Source organism: Panthera onca, chromosome A2 (assembly GCF_046562875.1).
Source record: "Panthera onca isolate mPanOnc1 chromosome A2, mPanOnc1 haplotype 2, whole genome shotgun sequence".
NCBI classification, from domain to species: domain Eukaryota; kingdom Metazoa; phylum Chordata; class Mammalia; order Carnivora; family Felidae; genus Panthera; species Panthera onca.
Genome location: NC_138340.1, coordinates 114,931,144 through 114,951,821, shown reverse-complemented (window position 1 = coordinate 114,951,821; position 20,678 = coordinate 114,931,144). Strand labels below are relative to the sequence as shown.

General features: G+C 45.0%; 1 long non-coding RNA gene, 1 other non-coding gene and 1 pseudogene across 3 annotated transcripts in view; 1 reads left to right on the top strand and 2 right to left on the bottom strand.

Moving 5' to 3' along the window:
- Positions 1-20,678, top strand: part of LOC132676712 (heterogeneous nuclear ribonucleoprotein A1-like 2) — a 263,151-nt pseudogene that overhangs the window by 226,385 nt on the left and 16,088 nt on the right. The gene's annotated exons all lie outside the window — the stretch shown is intronic.
- Positions 15,400-19,229, bottom strand: LOC132679272 (uncharacterized). The gene is made up of 3 exons (XR_009610058.3): positions 18,928-19,229; positions 16,998-17,031; positions 15,400-16,466 (listed from the first exon to the last, which is right to left on the bottom strand). It is a non-coding gene; the product is annotated as an uncharacterized LOC132679272 (long non-coding RNA).
- Positions 16,876-16,947, bottom strand: LOC132679990 (small nucleolar RNA SNORD93). The gene has a single exon (XR_009610467.1). It is a non-coding gene; the product is annotated as a small nucleolar RNA SNORD93 (small nucleolar RNA).

The following is a 20,678-nucleotide window of genomic DNA, read 5'->3' as shown; positions in this document are numbered from 1 at the left end:
CTTGGCTTCAAACCTACATTGAACTTTCTCCCAAAGATCTTTTTTTTTTAAATTTTTTTAACGTTTTTTATTTATTTTTGAGACAGGGAAAGACAGAGCATGAACAGGGGAGGGTCAGAGAGAGGGAGATACAGAATCCGAAACAGGCTCCAGGCTCTGAGCTGTCAGCACAGAGCCCGACGCAGGGCTCGAACTCACAGACGGCGAGATCATGACCTGAGCCGAAGTCGGACGCTTAACCGACAGAGCCACCCAGGCGCCCCCCTCCCAAAGATCTTTATGTTCATTGTAGATGTACTTGAGCTGTCAGATAAATAACTGTGGAGTGTATCACAATGGGCTGATTCCAAACTCCCTTTACCACCCTTCTGTAGGTGGCCTGCTATGTGGCTGTGATACCCATGGTGGCCTTGGCCACCTGGCCAGGACAGCACTGACCATCACCATTCAGAGGGCCTGGATTGTGAGCCTCACAGGTGACAACAGAGGCCACCTGGCTGGTGAGCTGGGTCACCCTGGGCATCACGGTCCTCTAATCAGTTGAGAAATAGACCTGGCTTAGTGAACAGAATTGATGAGTCAGTTAGGGCTCTGAGAGGGGCAGTAAGTAGCCCTTAACAGAAATGTATCTAGAGACAAACAGACCTAGATTTGAGTCCAGGTAAAACCAACTATGACTCTTACCAGCTGCATTTACTTAGCTTCTCCAGACTCTACTTTCCTCATGTGTAGAATGGGAGAAATAGACCTGATGCCCACATCCCCTGCCTGCTCGGTTTGAAGAAGAATTCTGTGAGATAAAGGATTTGTAAGGCACTTAGTAGTATATCTGCGCACCGGAAGAAATGGTAACATTGTTATTACTAAAAAGATATATAAACTGTACTTTCAGGAAGGAGAGAAGCCCCTCAGAATACATAACAGAAGTTCCATGGCAATTTTAGACATGGAAAATAAGTGAATTAAAATTTTTCTTAATTCTGGCCAGTGATAAGCTTCTACTCCCGCCCCCAGAAAAATTCATCCCCAAATCTGACTGTTGATTATCACTTATCACTGACAGTGAGAGGTAGAATTTTTTTCAACAATGGAGCTAAATGGAAGAATCTGGCATCATCTTTGTTTTTTCTTCCGTTTATAAAACTTGGATCATTCACATTGTGATATATTCAAATTGCCAACTTAAAGCTGGAGATCTTGTCCAACCCTCTATTTGTGTGATTGGTACGCTCTGCTAAAAAACGTTTGGAGTTGGTAGCCAAGATAAAGGAAGCTCTCATGGAGAAGTCTATTAAAATATACTCCTTACAAAGAGTAGAAGCCCCTTAAATCATGTCTTCGTGGATGTACTGCGGCTTCAATAACACCACCCAAAACACAACGGCTATGTGGATAAAAGCCAGGTGACATGGTGTTGAAATTGCCCTCTGTCTCTGGGGAAGAGAAAATCTTCCTAGCCTCTGTTAATTAATTTCAAAGAAATCTAAAGCAAAACGCAGATTGCGGCTCAAGGTTCACTATGATTTTTTAAGCAATCCCGCGAATATGTTCTTCAGTGGTGGTGGAAGAGTTAAGAGAGTAAGTTTTGGAGTCAGACTGCCTGGGTTTGACTCTGAGCTCCCCCACTCACCTTCTCTGTGACCCTGAGCAAATAAGCTCACGTCTTTGCACCCCTACTTCCTAATTTGTGGACGGCAGCTATTGTCGACCTCTTAGGGTTGTTGTGAGGGTTACGCGAGCCGGATGTCTGGAGAAGGCTTAGAACTAGGCACCTGGCACTGAGAAGCTTTAGTCATTCTGTCCTTCATCCTCCTCTCCTCGTTAGCATGTTGTCGTAATAACATTACGACTAGTTAATATTGTTGGGGTTAAGATGGCAGGATGTGATAGAAAAGAGAAGACAGGAGACAGGAGTTGGAATAATTAGCTCTGAGTAACCTTGTCCTCAGCTTATTCATCTATTAACTGTTCAAATTCAATAGGACTGATCTTGAAGGTTTTTTTTTTTTTTTTTTTTTTTTTTCAGGTTGAAAATCCTATGATTAAAAAAAAAAAAAAAAAAGAAAATCCCATGGTGAATTCATTGTTAGACTGAAAGGGATCTTTTCTGTTTTGACCTCAGTTCACCCAGGGCAAGGCTGACATATCTAGCAAATGCACGACGTTACGTTCACCAGGAGGAAGGACTCTGCCACTGAGTCACAATGTTCCTTTCCCCTCACTTACAGGGATGAATGCAGTGGTCTGGTGGCTGGACCAGATCATCAATATATTTGTTCTCCTGTCCGTGGGCCAGGTGATGACATGGGCATCTCATGTGATCAATTGAGGTTTCATTCTTGGATGGAACTTGCTTTCACTTCTTGTGGAGTTTCTATTTCGGTCCAGGATTTATCACCTAGTTCCCCATTTGGTTGTAAAAACCCAGCAACAAGCAGAGGGGCGCTTCCAAAAAAGGCAACAGGAAGCTGTGAATATTCAAGGTAATATAAACTCAGAGACAGCTCTCGTTCTTTTTTTCTCCTTTATGTCAGTGTTTCATTTCTTCTTTCCAGAACTTATGTCTGATTATAATCTCCACATTCTGTCTGCAAATGTGTCTAGAAACAGTGAAAAAATGAGAAGGTTCCAACTGTGCCATTGGTCATATAGTTCATATGGCTGATTTCATTGGTGGGACAGGTGGGGCTGTCAGGTGCAGTTACACAGGTTTTACACTGCCCAATTCCAGGAGCTGTTTTTAGAGAGACTCCAATGTGAGTAGCACTCCCATGGGACTGTGGGGTATTCAACCTGCACAACCTGTTTCATGGTCCTGGGGGCAAATTACTTCTCCCTTTCTCACTCATAATCTTCCTTAAAGATGCTAAGTTTGAAAGACAACCATCTCAGTGAGTATGGACTGGTCTTTGGGTCAAAAGAATATAATGAATCAACCACCTCTGCTATCAGCAGTGTTTTTTCAATCAGAGGTTCCCTAACATTAGGGTGAGGATGCGAAGAAGGAGACCTGCCAATAAATATGACCTCAAGATAAGAACTCTCCTGCCTGCTGACAGTGTTACCCATTTGCCTGTCATAACACCAGGCCTTACTTCTGACATCAGTTTCTTTTTCTGCACCTTTTCTCTCAAGTTGTTTTGCAATTGAAGCCCACCAGATCTCACTGTCTGAATAAAATATATGTATTTATAGAGGTATATACACAAATAGATAGATATACACAAATAGATAAATAGTACGGCATCTTTCCATCTGTCACTTTTAGCTGTGTAACCATGCAGAGTCATTCTACTCAGACTCCCTGTCTCACTATCTGTACAGTAAGGATAACAATAGCAGAACTGATTGCAGGAATGCTGTGACAGAAAGATTGCCTATGCAAAGCCCCGTTTTGCTCCCTAGCATCTAGTAAAACAAGTTGATAGCTGTTTTTCATCATTGTTATTATTATTATTAGTTTTTTTTTTTCAAAGCTGCTCTGGCAATAATTTCTTTTCTATAACCAAGAGCTTCCCCCTCCCCATAGTTCTTGGGCTAGAATGGATTGGCCTGACCCTCTCTCCTTCCTTCACAGACCTATTTGACTTCTGTTGTGTTTCTTTCCTTTTCTTTCCTTTCCTTTTCTTTTCTTTCCTTTCCTTTTCTTTTCTTTTCTTTCTTTCTTTCTTTTTTTTTTTTTTTTTCAGAGCTTGTCTTAATTTGTGCTAAACACCTCTCAGGATAATGTCTTTTCAATCTGCTTATAGTCATTGCCTGTTCCATCCTGGAAGACTGAAAGCTGTTATCATTTGCTTTTTCTAAGTATTTGTTTCTTCAGAAAAATAACCAAAGAAAATATCCATCACTGTTTTTAAGAGTTTATTACCATGTTTCAAGCATGTGAAAATGTATCTTTCATGCTTTGCTATAATTTCTCTCCTGTCAGTGGCTACCTTCCTGACTTCACTGTGTGTCTTGATTTGGGTTCTTTCAAAAGCAATTATTGAGAGGAGGAACTCGGGGTGGAAAGTAATCTTTTTGGAAGGTGACCCTAGGAAGCATGGAGGGGGGATGGGAAATGAGACAGGGAAGGGAAGAGAGCTGATAAAGAATGTGTTGATGGACAGGTTACTACCACTGGGCCTCAGTCTTGTTTGGGTCCTGGGACACACTGTGTAGGATTTACCTCAGGATTGTCCCACCAAGGGCCAGGGAAACTGGTGTGTTTCTCCAAGTGGTGTCATTTATTAGTGGAGGGTTGTTCCCAGAGGTATGATGTCTGGGCACCTACAGCCTGCCCTTGTGTTCCTGAGGCTGGAGAGAGACTCTCCACTAGAAAGACATGAGTGCTTGGGATAGGAAGCCATTGTTGCACATAGGAACTGCCCAACAAGGAAGCGGATGTGGTTCCTCGGACGGGCCGAGGGCATTTGGGCAGGGCACCGATGTAAAGCTTATTGGATTTTATTTTGGGTAAAAAAGACTCTTGGGAAATCACTGATGGATTCATCAACAAGCCCAAAACTTTGGGAACACTGAAGGACCACGAGTCTACCCCTGCAGGACAACAGGCCTCAACTACCGGCTTTCCTCTCTGCCTCCAAAACTGCTGTGCATGTGCCAGGAGGGATGGGACGCATACTGCAGGCGGACTGTCTTCTTGGCTGGCTTGGGCTTGGACTTCCTCCACATGACGGTGCTGGGATTCAACTGCATCACCACCGGCTATGTCTACACCCAAGGGATTGGAGACTCCCTGCTTAGCATCCTCAGGGCCCTTTCAGCTTTATCCGGCCTGCCGGGCACAATGCTCTTCAGCAGGTTCAGGGGCACTATGGCTTGATCAGCACAGGAATCACATCCAGCTGGCCCCAGGTAGGCTGTCTGACACTGCGTCTTCTTTGTCTTTGCTACCGGAAGTCCTTTAGATCTGTTTTCTCACTTGCACTAAGCCAGAATTCTTCTTCCAACCACGAGTTGCTAAAAGAGGATGAGGTACATGTTTATTTCTTTGGAAGAAACATGAACCAGCCTATCCTTCTGGACTGCTCCTCCATCCGTTGAACCAAATCACATTTCTGTTTGAAGGCAGGCAGGACCTGGAGCTCCGAGTCTTACATCTCCACCATGTCGTTACTCTAGGGTATGATCCTGGCAAGAATCGGTGAGTATGGGTCATGTGTGACATGGGATTCTGCAGACTGTGATGATGTTGAGGAATCTTAGAGGCATTTGATGGTTTCACCACTGTGCACTGTAAGTCTTTATCATTCATGCACCTAGAACATGTTACATGGAAAGAGCTGTCCTAGACACTGGGGATACTAGAGTGGTTTCATCAGACAAAGTCTTAGCCCCACGGAGCATACACTCTGGATGGGAGGCCATTGAGTAAATAGTTAACTACAGTCAACAATATGAAGTGATCGGAGCTATGTTGGGGGGAGGGCAGAAGATTGAGGACATGTGGGAGGGACACCAAACCTGGTCTTTGGAATTAGAGAAGCCTTCCTAGAGGGAGGCACAATTGAGAGATCCCTGAAGAACAAGCTGGACAGGTGACATGGAGAAGAAAGAGTGCTCTAGACCAGACAGGCAGTTGTACAGTTGTACAAAGGCTTTTTGAAATGTGAAGACATGGAAATTTGGGGAAGTGAAAGTAGCTATTTCCTAGCTGTCAAGCACATAAATGCTCCAGATGGCATCTACATGAAAGGAGGATTTTGATCTGGATCCTTCTCCATGGAGCTGGGGTGGAGGGACAGGAAAGAGGGCAGCTTGGTGGAGTTCAAACCTTCCTTAGCTGCCTAGGGGAATGGAGGGGAATCCTTTCCCAGGACAAGGTGCCTAACTTTGAGGCTCTACAAGCTTGCCTGCTCTAAGAAGCTGGTCTTGGAACTTTGCCACCAACCACATGCTGTTCATATGTGGCAGTGAGAACTTACCTAATTTGGTAAGGGTGTTTAGATTAAAAAAAATTTTTTTTTAATGTTTATTCATTTTTGAGAGACAGAGAGAGACAGACCATGAGTGGGGAAGAAGCAGAGAGGGAGACACAGAATCCGAAGCAGGGTCCAGGGTCTGAGCTGTCAGCAGAGCCCGATGTGGGGCTCTAACTCATGAACTGTGAGATCGTGACCTGAGCCAAAGTTGGACACTCAACCGACTAAGCCTCCCAGGCGCCCCTAAATTTTTATTAAAGTTTGATCTGTTGATGCATGGTGACTCCATCAGTGACACGTTGGGATCAGCAGTGATGGCAATGGAAACAGCTTAACAGCATAAGGTGTTTAGACCCAACGATTAGACCTGCAGATTCCCAGCCTGGGCAGAATCTGGGCCTTGCTCTTAGACATGGGATCCCTGTTTCCACCCAAACCTTGTTCTATCCCCCAAATCCATAGTCATCACCTTCAAAGCCCCTCCCTGAGGTTGCAGCCCAGAAACAGTGGATTCCTCAAGCAGGTCAGAAATGCAAGGAGTGGAACGTGTGGTAGTGGGTGGTGGAAAGTGTGGATCGAAAACCAAATCTATCTTCTCCATTCATTCAACAAACCTCATCTGCTAACTCTAGGTCCTAGGTTTCGGGAAGGTCCCTGACCTCTAGGGACTCAGAGCTTTACCTTCTCACCTCTGGAGCCATAGTGGAGTGAGAGCATGGGGCTGGGGGATATTTTCATTATTTTTGCCAGGGAGACCCAGAAACCCTTGGTCCACAGAAGCTTTGGAACACTGGGAGAGGGGAAATGAGGTTTTTGTAGATCAGATTCAAGAGACTATAGAACCATGGGCTAGCCTGGAAACCCCATTCCTCTGATGTAAAATATGTGTGTGAGAAAGAAATTGTGTTCCTAATTCTAAATGACTGATTAGAAACCTGTTCATTCATCTGGAGTTTACCTAACCTCTAAAATATTTTAAAGGGGACAGTGCCTGAGCAGCTCAGTCAAGTTAACTGTCTGACTTTGGCTCAGGTCATGATCTCACGGTTCGCAGGTTCAAGCCCATGTTAGGCTCTGTGCTGATAGCTCAGAGCCTGGAGCCTGCTTCGGATTCTGTGTCTCCCTCTCTCTCTGCCCCTCCCCTCCTCACACTGTCTCTCTGTGTCTCAAAAATAAACATTAAATTTTTTTTTTAAAAAGATATTTTAAGTGAAGTACCTGACAAGTAGATTATTTTTTTTAGTAGGGCATTTGGCTTGCACTTTTAGCCTTTAATTGCATGAACTACTGAAAGCAGATTGGCCATTTAAGATTTAGGCAATTCACATTGTGAAAATAAACTAGTTCGAAGGGGGGGGGGGGTGGAGTGAAGTCCACTTGACTCTTCCTGAATCAAAGGAAATGATCACATTTGGAGAATGTGAAATATAATCAGAAATGCCTGTAATCTAGAGAGGCAGCATGACAGAAGCTTCTGGCTTTTCTCTACTGCAATAGTGGTTCTTTTTTTTAAAAATTTGTAATGTTTATTTTCGAGAGAGAGAGACAGAGTGTGAGTGGGGGAGGAGCAGAGAGAGAGAGACACACACACACAGAATCTGAAGCAGGCTCCAGGCTCTGAGCTGTCAGCAAAGAGGCCAACGCGGGGCTCGAACTCACGAACCGTGAGATCGTGACTTGACCTGAAGTCAGATACCCAACCAACAGAGCCACCCAGGCACCCTCACAATAGCAGTTCTTCTTTGCCAGCCCTTGATGAGGATTCCAGAGGCACAGAACGCTCTTGACACTCATGAAGGAGACAGCTCAGGACTTGAAGCCAGCCTGCCTGATGATGTTGGAAGTCGCCTACATTCCCTGTGTCACCATTTCCTTCTCCGTCAGACGGGGTGGTAATGAGAGTGCCTACCTGTCAGGGAAGTGACAAGCAGAGGAGCTACTTATTAGAATGAATATGAGGTCTCATCTTCAGTCGTCATCATTACTCTATTTTGGCTGTAATTCTGGTGCTTTCACAAGCGTTGCTGTGTAAGGGTGGGTGTGGTCTGGGCCATGAGACCGAACCACGATGCTGAGTGAAATGGATGCTGTGTGGTTCCTGCACACTCACTGCCCACAGGTGCCCTTGACATTTATCCCTAGCAGAATCACAAATGACCTTGGGGTTGTGTGCTGTTGAAACTGCACACGTGAAAAGCACCAGTGCCCAAAAGTATATCTTGCTTGTGTGTGGGTTGGCATGGTCAGAATGGTCAGGTCTCTGTGGTGACTGGTTCTCTCACCAGGACGGGTGGCCTGTGGCCTGCCTTGGCATTCGACTGGGTATCCCCAGGCCAGGTTCATCCGAGGCATTTGTTCAGTAAATACTTGTTTCCATTCTGATGGAAACTAAGTTACAGAACTCTGGCTACAAGAAGACTGGGCACATTGCCCAAAAGTCACTTTGCTTTTTAAAATCTAGGAACTGTAACTCTTTATGCCTTCACTGTAGAAATAATTCTGTCAGTGCATAATTAGCTCTCACTTCTGTGGGCGCTTCCCATTGTACCACCGGGGCATTTTACAAATGCTTTCTACCTTTGTAAGCACTGCTTGCTAAGGGCTGGGGCTGGGGATTTGACTGGTAAGTTCTAGGTCAGAGTCTAGGGCAGGGCAAGGCCTTTGGCGGTCCACACCCCCAAAGACTGAGAGGCCATGCTGGGTGGTCAGTGTATCCCTGAGGCTGGGGGGCTGGCCACAGCCAGGTGGTGGCCACAGCAGAATGGCAAGGGCAGTGCAGGAGGACAGAAGGTCTGGCCAGGGCTTTGCAAAGGCAGGTACTGAAGGACACAAGCATATTCAATCCAAATAATTCTTGAGTTCAGAGCTAAGTCCAGGAATCAGGGCAGGGGCAACCAGGAGGCCTCTATAGAGTCAAGGCTGGATCTCTGGGAGAATCTAGAAGGCCAGCTGACTGGAAGACCTACCAGACAGACAGCAGCTGTGACAGTGCCCGTGCAGGCAGGGGTGAGAACCCCTAGCGTTGTCACTCACAGACAGCAGTGGTTAAAAGTGTGGTTGAAAGTGGGGGTACAAGGAGAGTGGAGGCTAATCCTTGCTGTGCTAAACCAGGAGCAATGAGGCAAAGTCTGGAATTGGAACTAGGTTGGAAGGTGAAGACGTTGCTCTCTGTCCTAACCATTTTTGGAATGGAGGCATCAGTAAATACACCCCACATGAAATTATATTGTGAGGTAGTGATGACGTGGTGATGGTGATTTAAAAAAAATACTTACAACACCACAAATTATGACAGTAACATGCAGAAATGGCCAGGCATGATGCTACATACTTCACAACACCGTTTCATATAATCTTCCAGTGAGATAGTGCCCTAAACGTTCCCATTTCACAGATGAGGAAATAGAGCCACAGAAAGCTTCATTTATCCACAAGACAATACCATTCAGTGTCAGAGCTGAAATTCTCTCCGCAGTCTCGGATACCTGTTTACACTTACTCTCCCCCAACACTGCGTCCCTGTAGGTCTCTGGTCCTTTGACCTCACTGTGACCCAGCTTCTGCAGGAGAACATTCCAGAAGCAGAGCGAGGGGCTGTGAATGGTGGGCAGTGCTCCCTGAACTACCTCACGGACCCCATTCACTTTGTCCCTGTCGTATTGGCCCCACGGCCTCAGCAGTTTGGCGCACTGGGGTTGCTATTTGTAACCATGGGGCACGTGCTGTACTTGTTTTTTTTTTATGCGAGGAAGTATAATGTTACAAATGGCTATTCTCAGAAGACAGCGAAGAAGGGCACTTCAGTCTGACAGGTAGGCAGCACCTCTGAGTGCTCAGAGCTCCGGTAACCCTGGCCCCGTCTCATTCTGAGCGTTTGCAGTGATGTCCCCGCCTTGCTGCCGGGGACCTGCCTTGTTCTACTGCCCCATCAGAGAGCACCCGCATCAAATGCACCTTTGCAGTGATGGGGAGTTGGAAATGGGTCTGACTCACCACATGCCTGTTAACTGAACCGAGATTCCACTCCAGACAGCTGGGAGGGGCTTGTTTTACTTTTGCCAACAGTGTTCCCAGGTTTTTATTGTTCTTTGGGTTCTAAAATTAGTCAAAGTCTTTTGGACAATCCTAAAACTAGAGAGAGTGGAGCATGTTTGGTCTCAATTCCTTGGATATGGGGTTTTATTTTAAAATTTTTTTTAAATGTTTGTTTATTTTTGAGACAGAGACAGAGCATGAATGGGGGAGGAGCAGAGACAGGGAGACAGAATCTGAAGCATGCTCCAGGCTCCGAGCTGTCTGCACAGAGCCAGATGCAGGGCTTGAACCCATGAACTGTGAGATCATGACCTGAACTGAAGTCAGACACTTAGTGAGCTACCCAGGTGCCCCTAATACGAGTTTTTTGTTTTACAGGTGGATTGAGAATGTTCTTTGATGTGGTAGGGGCTCCTCATGAGGCCTGAAGCTATTTATTGAAGAAGTAGATCATTGTAACAATCTAACTAGGGATACAAACTAGGGATCTGATGGTACCCCAGCAGACTTGGGCAGGTTCCGCCTCAGTGAGCAAGCTAAGACTTCCAGTTCGGCCAACTCTGGCTAAGAAAAGCACAAATTTGTGATGAGCAAATTTTGAATTTCTGGCTGCTTACAATCAACAGTAAAACTAGCTTTTGAGAGGCTTAAAAGAAAAAGAAAAAATATATATATATATATATATTTGCTTAAAATAACACTGAATTGCTGTTTTGTAAGAGTTGTACCATACAAGTTCACCTAGAAGTGAAAACAAGGAAGCTGGCAAATAAGCCTCTACAGGCCTGTATGTCTATCTGAGAAGCTTTGTGCGTGTGGGGTCTGGCCTGTAGCACACTCAGTAGCACCTGAGCGGGCCGGTATTGTTGGGAATGACATGTTCTTTTCTTTTTTTTAAAGTTTATTTTGAGAGATGGGGGGAGGGGGACGGGAGCAGGGGAGGGGCACAGTGAGAGAAGGGGGAGAGAATCCCAAGCAGGCTCCGCACTGTCAGCACAGAGCCTGATGCGTGGTTTGAACTCACCAACTCTGAGATCATGACCTGAGCTGAAATCAAGAGTCAGATGCTCAACCGACTGAGCCACCCCGGGAATGACATTTTCTAAGACAGGGTTTCTTGGCCTCTGCGCTATTGACATTTTGGTGCAGACAGTCCTTTTGGGGTCTGTCCTGCACATTATAGGATATTTTGCAGCATCTCTGGCCTCTGCTCACAAGGAGCACCCCTCACCCACACAATTGTGAGAGTCAAAAGTGTCTTCAGACAATACAAAGGTCTCCATCCCAATACAAAGGAGGGTGAAAATGTCTTTCCCCATCCCATCTCCTCTAAAGAATCACTCCTTTTTTTTTTATTTTTTGTAATGTTTATTTATTTTTGAGGGAGAGAGACAGAGTGTGAGTGGGGGAGGGGCAGAGAAAGAGGGAGACACAGAATCCCAAGCGGGCTCCAGGCTCTTAGCTGTCAGCACAATGCCTGATGTGGGGCTCGAGCTCACAAACTGTGAGATCATGACCCGAGCTAAAGTCGGATAACTGACTGAGCCACCCAGGCGCCCCCCCCCACCCCTTTTTAAGCTTATTTGTTTATTTTGAGATAGAGATGGAGAACCAGCGGGGAAGGGGCAGAGAGAGAGGGGGAGACAGAGGATCCAAAGCGGGCTCAGTGCTTGACAGCAGAATCACTGCTTAAGAGTAATGTCTCAAGGGAAGAATCCACTTATTGTTAAGAGACAAATGATAAAAAGTCATTGTTACCAGTAAGGAAACTACGAAAGGGGATTTTACACACAGATCTGCTTTTTAGACCTAAGTGAAATGAGGGAAGGGGAGAATTTTGTGGAACATTTTGCTTAACCTAAGGTAGTTTTTAAAAACTGTACTTTATGTAAAGTTCTGGTAATAGTTATGATGTCACCTCCCCCGCCCAGTCTTGACTCTTCCATTAAAAGTGAAAGATTACTACAGATACAAGCACGTGCACGCACACACACACACACACACACACACACAAGCCCCAAACTAAGTAGGTCAAGAAACCAGAAACATACAGACCTAGAAATCCATATGTCCTTCATATGGATTCTTCATTAAGGAAGTTTTATTTTGTGGACCTGTAGCACACCAAGTCCCTGGATGATTCTAATGAACACACAAGTACTTGCCCATAGTCTTAGAACAACAGTATTTAATAAATACATCCTGAAGCCTTTTATTTACAGTCCCCAGAAGTGCTAGCAGCCTGAGGGTAGAACTGATGTCAAGTCTTGTAAGTGGCACTGGCTCCCTCCTCCTGCACCCTGGAAAGAATAGCTGCCTACCTATTGTCAGTTCTGTGTTGTAAGTGGTAATTTTGTTCTTGCTTTTCCGCCAGGTCCTGTAATAGGATGGCAACATCCTTCTCTCTATTGGATTGTGGAACCACTATCCCTGTGGTTCCCATGAATGTTTTGATTCATGTTTAAGAAACAGAAATATAATGCAAATAGCATTTATATAATTTTCATAATACAGTTCCTTTAACCCAGCATCCAAAATATCATTTATAGTCAATATAAAATTGAGATATTTTACATTCTTTTTTTAATGTGAATTCTCCCAAAGCTGATGTTTTTTAGACCTCAGTGCATGTGAGTTTGGAGTAGTCATGTTTCAAGTACTCGGTAGTGACATGTGGCCAGTGCCTACTGTATTAGACTGCAGTTTGGACTCTATGATGATTCCCAAAGTTCCACATATTTCTCCTGCACAGAAGGTCTATAAATGATACAGTGTGCTTTACTCTGCCTTAAAGAGTGGGGGTAACATGCCAGGGCATTTGTTCAACTGGGAAACCAATGGTATGAGGCTCCGATCCATTAACTGCACCATTCTGCTCTGCTCCCAGAAACAAATCATTGTGACGTCCATCAGCCTGATTTGACTGGATTTAGCCTCTATCTCTGAAACAGATTGATGTGGAGCTGTCCTTCTGGAAATGCAGATGGCGATGGTGGGGAGTACCTCAAGAAATTAGCCCCTCACAATACAGATAAACTCCACTAGGGGGCCCTCTAGTCAATGGTTGCATAGTCCCGGATTGGGATAAATCACAATTTTATAACAATATATCTAAATCAGGACTTTTCAGTTCATGAATACGCAGTAAATTTTGGAAAGGGAAACTTTATGAGTGCAAAATAAAAATAAGCCTTTCAAATACATATCTGGCTGTTTACACAATCTCAACATGGCTTTTCTCCAAAGAGGTGTTATCCCTTTGGCTTGGCAAGGAGCTGGGGTCACTGGCCGACTGACCTCACAACTCAGATCCATCAGTCTCTACCATCTCTGTATCCTTGTTTAGTCATGCATACACCTTTTCTGTTCTACTTTGTTCAAGGTACTTGAGATCATGAGGGGAAAAAAGCATTAGGTTTTTTAGGTTTAGGTTCCAGGTTCCAGGGAGCCTAGAATGCAAATGACCCCACTCCCTCCTCCTTTTCCATTTTAAATTTATATTTAAGTGCCAAATAACAAATTTGCCAACTGGCTCTTTTCTCCAGCTCCTAGGAGGCTCAGAGCCAAGCTGGCAGGAGACTAATGCAGGAGGTCTAATGGCTTGGCTTTATAATCCTGCTCTTCCTGCTGAGCTTTTATCCCCTTTTCTAATTATTGTATTATTTGCTGTTTATTTAGAAACCACCCTAACATTCAGGGAATGTGGTAGTGATGGGGGGGAGGGCGGGTAAAAATAGATATAATCATCTCTTCATAGCTTGTCCCAACAACTGAATCTTTCAGCTATTGACTCAGATACTAAGTGAAATTTTTCCTTCTAACAGAAGTTAACGGGGGCACATTCTAACTGGCTTCAACTGACATAGTGATGTGGCTAAGTCATACCATGAAAGCACCATAAAACAGGAATCATCTATCACAGGGCTTAACCAACACACAAGAGAAACACAATAAATATTTGCCGAATTGTGAAAATATTTTAGGTTTCAGAAACCTCAAAAGTACTTGAGTTTGGAACACTCACTTGAACTACAAACAGTTGGTTTTTCTTTTAAGAACCCAAAATTACTGGTAGTAAGTAACACTATAGAGTGTCTAGGTCAAAAATGGGATATGCCCATTCTTGAAATCAAATTATGGGGCCCTACCTACCTGAACCAACAAGAACAACAAAGTAACTGTGATATTGGGCAAGTAATATCTGAGGATAGCGACTGGAGTTCTTAAGATACTTCATTTTCAGTGAAAGCATAATGATTGGCATAAAGTTATATTTCAATCCCATCTTCTTTTGTAGTCATAAGGAAAGATTCTCTTCAAGCCCAGCCTCCTCCCTTGGAGTTAATAAGCCCTCTTTGAAAACATTTCATTCAACTCCAGACTTGCTTCACTTCTCAGAGCACTTGAGCACAAACTGGCTGGAAGAACGGTCCTATTGGCCTCGGCTCGTCTTAGCTGTGCTCAACACGCAGGTGTGTGCTGTGCCAAGGAGGGCAAGGTGACTCTGCAGGACTGTGGGGTAGGCTTCAGCTCCTCAGCCCATCTTCTTTGCGGTTTACTAGACTTATTTAGCCAAGGTATTGGGCAACTGTGTTGTCATCATGGAGGGGGTTTGGGGGAGACAGAGCAGGGAATGTTCTCAAGCCTGGCCATCTGAAGAGCATTGCTGGCTCTTCCTGCAGGCAACACAGCACAGCAACAGCTGTCAGAAGTCCACGTGGTCTCAGGGCAGGGCGCAACAGGCTCTGAGATTACACCTCCTCGTTACCTACAGTAAAGAACAATGACTCACAACCAATACCCGGCCCATCCTTCCTTTCAAAAGCGTCCTTGAACATCCGCAGAGAAAAAGGGAGAGCGCAGACTGGTTTTTTCCAGGAGTAAACCGCGTGACTTAGGTATTAAGCTTTGAGATCAACCCAAGCCCAATAACTTGGCCGCTAGAACCTCACTTCATTTCCCAAATCCCTTGGCTAGTCATTTATCAGTCAAGGCCATTCTAAATTTTCTTGGAATGGGAAGTTGCCAGTGTGGAAAGCAAGGCTATCAGGAACCTGAAATGGTGCCGAGCAGGTTACAGGGCAAATACAGGGTAGCAATTTCCACACTCCATGTGGGCCACTAAGAATGGACAGTCCAGAGACTGAAGGCAAAGTGCCATGACAGACCCAATGAGACTGAAAATGCAGCTGTTAAGACAAGGAATGTGTTGTCTGGAATATCCATAAGGAGAAATTCTATATCCTTGACAGGTGAACCAACATATACCTTTTGATTTTCTCACGTATTATATTGTGTGCACAAGTCACTTATGTGACTTACACCCCAAAATGTTTTGATGTTTTTGCCACTTTTAACACCTCCCTAAATCATTCAAGTGCTGACCCAAGACCATCTTTTCATAGATTTCACTGGAAATGTCATTAAGATGCCAGAAAAGTTAAGTTTTAAAAATCACATTTATTGAAGTGTAGTTTACATTTAGCAAAACACACCCCTGAAATTTGACAAACGCGAGTGCCACCATAATCAAGATATAAAACACTTCCGGGGCTCCTGGGTGGCTCAGTTGGTTAAGTGTCCGACTTCAGGTGAGATCATGATCTCAACGTTTGTGGGTTCAAGCCCTGCATTGGGCTCTGTGCTGACAGCTCAGAGCATGGAGCCTGCTTGGGATTCTGTCTCTCTCACTCTGTGCCCCTCCCCCGCTCACACTCTGTCTCTCTCTCTCAAAAATAAATATTTTTAAAAAAGATATAAAACACTTCTTCAAAACTCACTCATGCCCCTTTGCAACCTACCCTTGCCGATCGTTACTAAGCCATTTATCTGTTTTCTGTCAAAAGGATCAAATTTAATTGTTGAAATAATGTATTATGGAAAAATTTGTATGCATATAAAATTATTTTTATTAAAAAAACTTTTTTAAACATTTATTTATTTTTGAGACAGTGTGAGTGGGGGAGGTGCAGATAGAGAGGGAGAGACAGAATCTGAAGCAGGCTCCAGGCTCTGAGCTGTCAGCACAGAACCCAACGTGGGGCTCGAACCCACGAACTATGAGATCATGACCTGAGCTGAAGTTGGATGTTTAATTGAAAGAGCCACCTAGGCACCCCTAAAACTGTATTTTTAAAAGGATGCTTTGAAATGTATCTTTAGGGCAGTCAAAGGAATAGAATTTAAAAATAATCTTTGCAAATTAAGGCACAAGTGACAGTGTTGTTAAGACAGTTGTAGAATAGTCTAGTTACTATGTCAAGCTTCAGGCTAGGGCTGGTTGGCAGAAAGGCTAAATAATAGAACAGAATTCTACAAAATTCTCTATGGTGCTGGTAGATATATGTTCTTACAGATATTTGGCACCTTCTCAAAATTCACCCCTGCTACTACCATGAAAGGGACAAAGAGAGCAAAAGCCTCTATTCAATCGCCATATGTTCAAATACACTGTATCTACTTGAAAAGCTTCTTTCAAACACCACTATTGTCTTTCGAGCACCAGACCTGTAAAAGAAGTATCACAACACGTAGTTAGATCGGCAATTATGAAATAAGATGTGCTATTAAGAAAATAAACAGTGGTTTCTAGACCATGTTTACAAAAGCTGTGCAGCAGGTAAGTTAATAGAATTCCCCAACATACTACGCATTTTCAACTCAGACTTAGTAATGTTCTCATATAAAAGTGAATTTTTAACTCAAACCCTATCTTACTAAAAGCTCAAAATGGTCACCATAGGGAAAGATACTTTGAAAGATTAAATGCCAATTACTTAAAAATCCATTAAAAATAACCTTTTCTTGGCATAATAAAGTATTGCCTATTTATTACAGGCTTTGCCCCCTTCATATCTAAAACATACTTTCTAAAGGGAGGAGGGATGTGACTGCAGGTAACCAATTCCTATGAAGTTGGCCTCAGGTAAATCCTTTAACCCATCAGAGAAGCATATCCGATCAGATTAAGAGTTCTCATCCTTGGCCAAGAATTCAATTCAGCTATTTAATAACAAATTATCTCCATTTGGTCCATACCTGAAGCTCATCAGCATCTTAAACTGGACTGTGCCTGATAGAAAAGTGAGAAGAACAACGTTAAGAATATCAATGAACTCTTTATGATTTGGGTTTTTTTTGTTCGTTTGTTATGTAAAGAGCATCTTTTATTGTGGTTACCTACTAGTTACCTCAAAGACTAAAAAGCTACCTTTGAATAGAATTCCCATATAAAGGCTTTCTCCAAATTTCCTCACACTTGGGAAATCTCCTTGGTAATTTCCAGCCAGGAGTAAAATAGAACAGTGAATTAAGTTCCTATCATCTGGAATTCTATGTAATATAATGTCAGCACCCACGACCTGTCCAACTTGACCTTTACATTATCATGGAACAGTATCAATTTTAGAAAAAAAACAAAACCAAACCTGAAATGTTACTGGCAACAGTTTGTACCTAGGAAACACTAAAACAAGCTCTCAACAGATTTAAAAACCAAAGGAAGCCTGAAACTTGTTGACCAAGCAGAAGCAGACAGAGCCCAGCAAGTTGAGAACAGTTCTCGGCACTTGCTCAGTTTCCACTACCCTTAAATAGACACTGGCTCAAGCTACTGTTTCCTCGTCATGGTGCCTGGCTCCCTCAGCCCGTGTTTCTCTCTCACATGGAACTGTTGAAACAGTTTGGCTCAAGAGGACCCCCCCCCCCCCCCCCCCAATAAAGCAATTGTAAACCAAAGCCTGACCATTACATTTCCCCGTGTTGCAGTGCTAGTCACCAGACTGAGGGACTCAGGACAGGGATATCTGTCCCTGTGCTCTGGGGTAATAGATATGGCTGGAAAAGGGATGCCTACAGCACAGCTTGCTCCCCCCGCCCCTTTAAAAGCACGGTAAAATGGATGTCCCATTCAGTTTCCTGGTCAGTAATATCAGTTATTTCCTAAGAGGTAAAAAGGTCTTTCATAACTCTACGGGCAAACATGTAACCCCCAGAAGCCTCACATTTCAAGAGATTGCTAAGTGATACTTAGGATATCTACAAAGATTCCTTCATTCACTCTACTCTAAATTTAGATCTTTACAAAGTTTACTAAATCCGGAGAACAACCGTTTCTATAGCATGGGTGCCAGCGTCTTGGTGGACACAAATCAGAATCCCAATGGTTCATTTTTTCCCGGGACAGAAAACCATGACGGGCTTCGCACCCTGAAAATGTTGGAAGAGGGTCCTGCGCTGCATACGGTACTGGTCGCTCCAGAAAAGGTGATTCTGGGGCAGAAAACTGCAGGCAGGACTCACAGCAGTTATCAGCCCCCGCAAGACGAACTCCAGACCTTTCAAAAAGCCAAACCACCCTGCAAAGTGGCAACTGAAAGGCATTTGTGGGGAGTGGCTGTCAGAGAGCAATTGCCGCCGTTTGTTGCTAGCACACTAATTAAGCTGCTCCGCACGCAAAGTTAAAGCGCTCAGATCCACGATCTGGCTCATTTTCCAAACTGGTTACGTCGGGGTCATGGTAACACCAGGCAGGCGGGAGCCCAGAGCGAGCCAAGAGCGCCCACTCCGACCCGGTTGGGCGCCTTCCGCCCCGCAGCTGCATTCTCCAAATGTTATTTTTTCTTTGAAAAGGGCACTTGAAACTCCCTGTGGCTTGGAACCCTGGAGCATCGAGGCCACAGGCACCAGGGATGAGGGGACCGGGGGCGCGGTAGGCTGGGGGCCGGGGGAAGGCGCCACAAGGGTGCTTCCCAGGAAGTAAGGGTCCCCGACTCCACGAGGACGTCCTCACCCCAGAGGAGCCCTCACGGGGGCACCTTCCCCGGGATCGGGGGCCTCTCCCGAGGGGGCGCCAAGCTGAGGCCGAACCCGCGTCATGGACGCCCGGGCGAGGCGGGCACAGGGACCCAGAGAGAGACCCCAGACCACGTGGCCGGTTCCGGCGTCGGGCCGGTCCGAAGACACTTACCGAGTCGCACACCGAGTCGGAAAAGGGAGGGCGCTGGAGAGACGAAGTTTAAAAGGGGCTTGGGCGGTCGGCACCCTGAGACAACCAACCAAAAATTATCCCCAGCGCCCCTCCCGGCCTAGTAACCGCCCCGCCTGCGCTGCCCATAGGCTCGCGCGCGCCCCCTGCCGGCGACTCACGTTCCCCAGCCCTGGCTTCGGAGCCGGTGGACTCAGCACGCTTGCCTGAACACCTCTCTGTGTGGGTGTTCATTTATACCACGCTGCAGGTTTCATGAAGCTCCTGGCATCAAATCAAATAATGTTAGGTATGTAACCGCCCGCCCCGCCCCGAATTCCATGCCTTCCCCCAGGGTGGTCTGCAAGTCAAGAAGGCACTGCCGGACAGGACCCGCAGTCTCCAGCCTTGTGCTTACGTTGAGTTTTATCCTTAATCTGTTTTTCGAATTTTGAGATTTGAGGCTTCCTAAACTGGGGCACTTGAGATTATTTTGGTTGGAGGGACTGTTTAGTATGACAGGTATGTTTTGAGTGTTTACTGTGCCAGGCAATGTGATTGGTGCTGGGGGGTATAAAGTGGAATGAGAAACTGCACTTGCCCTCAGAAAACATAGAGTGACGTTCAATTGTTGATAGAAGCCCACCCACTGTGCCCATGGCACAGCACAGACCACTGAGCCCAGCCTGCTAAGGGGTCAGGGAGGGCACCTTGGAGGAGGGGTACTGATGGTGCGTCTAGCATTACCAGCAGGAATCTGACTGCACCTCGAATATTGAAGAATATTTGGTAAAAATCAAAGAGGCCAAGAGAATTAAAGAGGACGTATAGAGTAGAAGGGACCTAATAAGTCAGCTAGAGTTTTCTCTAGTGGAGTAGAGCCAGCCTTAGGGTGATCTCCAGAAGCAGAGTTGTCATGATGGTGGAATGTAAGCTCCATAAGGACTCCGTTTCCTTCTCTGCTGGCTCCCCAGAACTGAGCACAGTGCCTGGAATATACTTGGGTCAGGAGGAAATTACTCCAGGAAAAGACATTCGCCATTTATCCCCCCAAATAGTTGAGTATTCATGCTATCAAACTCTTGAAGGCTCATAACGGTGGTAGTGATGGGGTCTTATCCTAGGCTGTAACTTTCCTGGGTCACCTTGAATGTGAATTTATCTCTGCATTTCCAGTACATGGCCAAGGGCTTGGTGTGCTGTAAGGGCTTGATAAAACATGCTGAATTTCCTTTCCTGGCATGTATTTGGCCTGTCGTTCAAACACGCTTATAGAGAAGGTATCCTGGGGCCTCCGGAGGTGTTGGGCATTTCTCTGGCTAGTTTTGCTGCTGCTAGAGGGGAACCTTATCCCCACCACCGCCATGATTCTCTGTGGAGAAACTTCTGCTGGATAATGCCGCAAACCTCTACCTATCCTTTTCTCATTCCTTTTCAGAACAAGAAGGAATTTCAATAAAATCCAGTGTTAATATGAATTTTGAGAGCATGCAAATTAGGGTAGGCTTGTTAACTTTCATTCTCTACCTGTCCTCTGTTCTCAATGGAAGAGTCTAAGATTCTTCTCTGATGGGAGGGGAAACAGGGCGTAAGAAGTGACCATTGGAAGCCATTGAGGGTTTTCTTGGTTCAGTATACAGTCAATTGGGTACATTGTAAGTGTCATTACCTTTACCTCTGTGCTTTCTTTATAGTCCTAACTAAATGAAAGGTAGTATTTCTCGTAACCATGCAGTAATGATCCTGCATTTTAC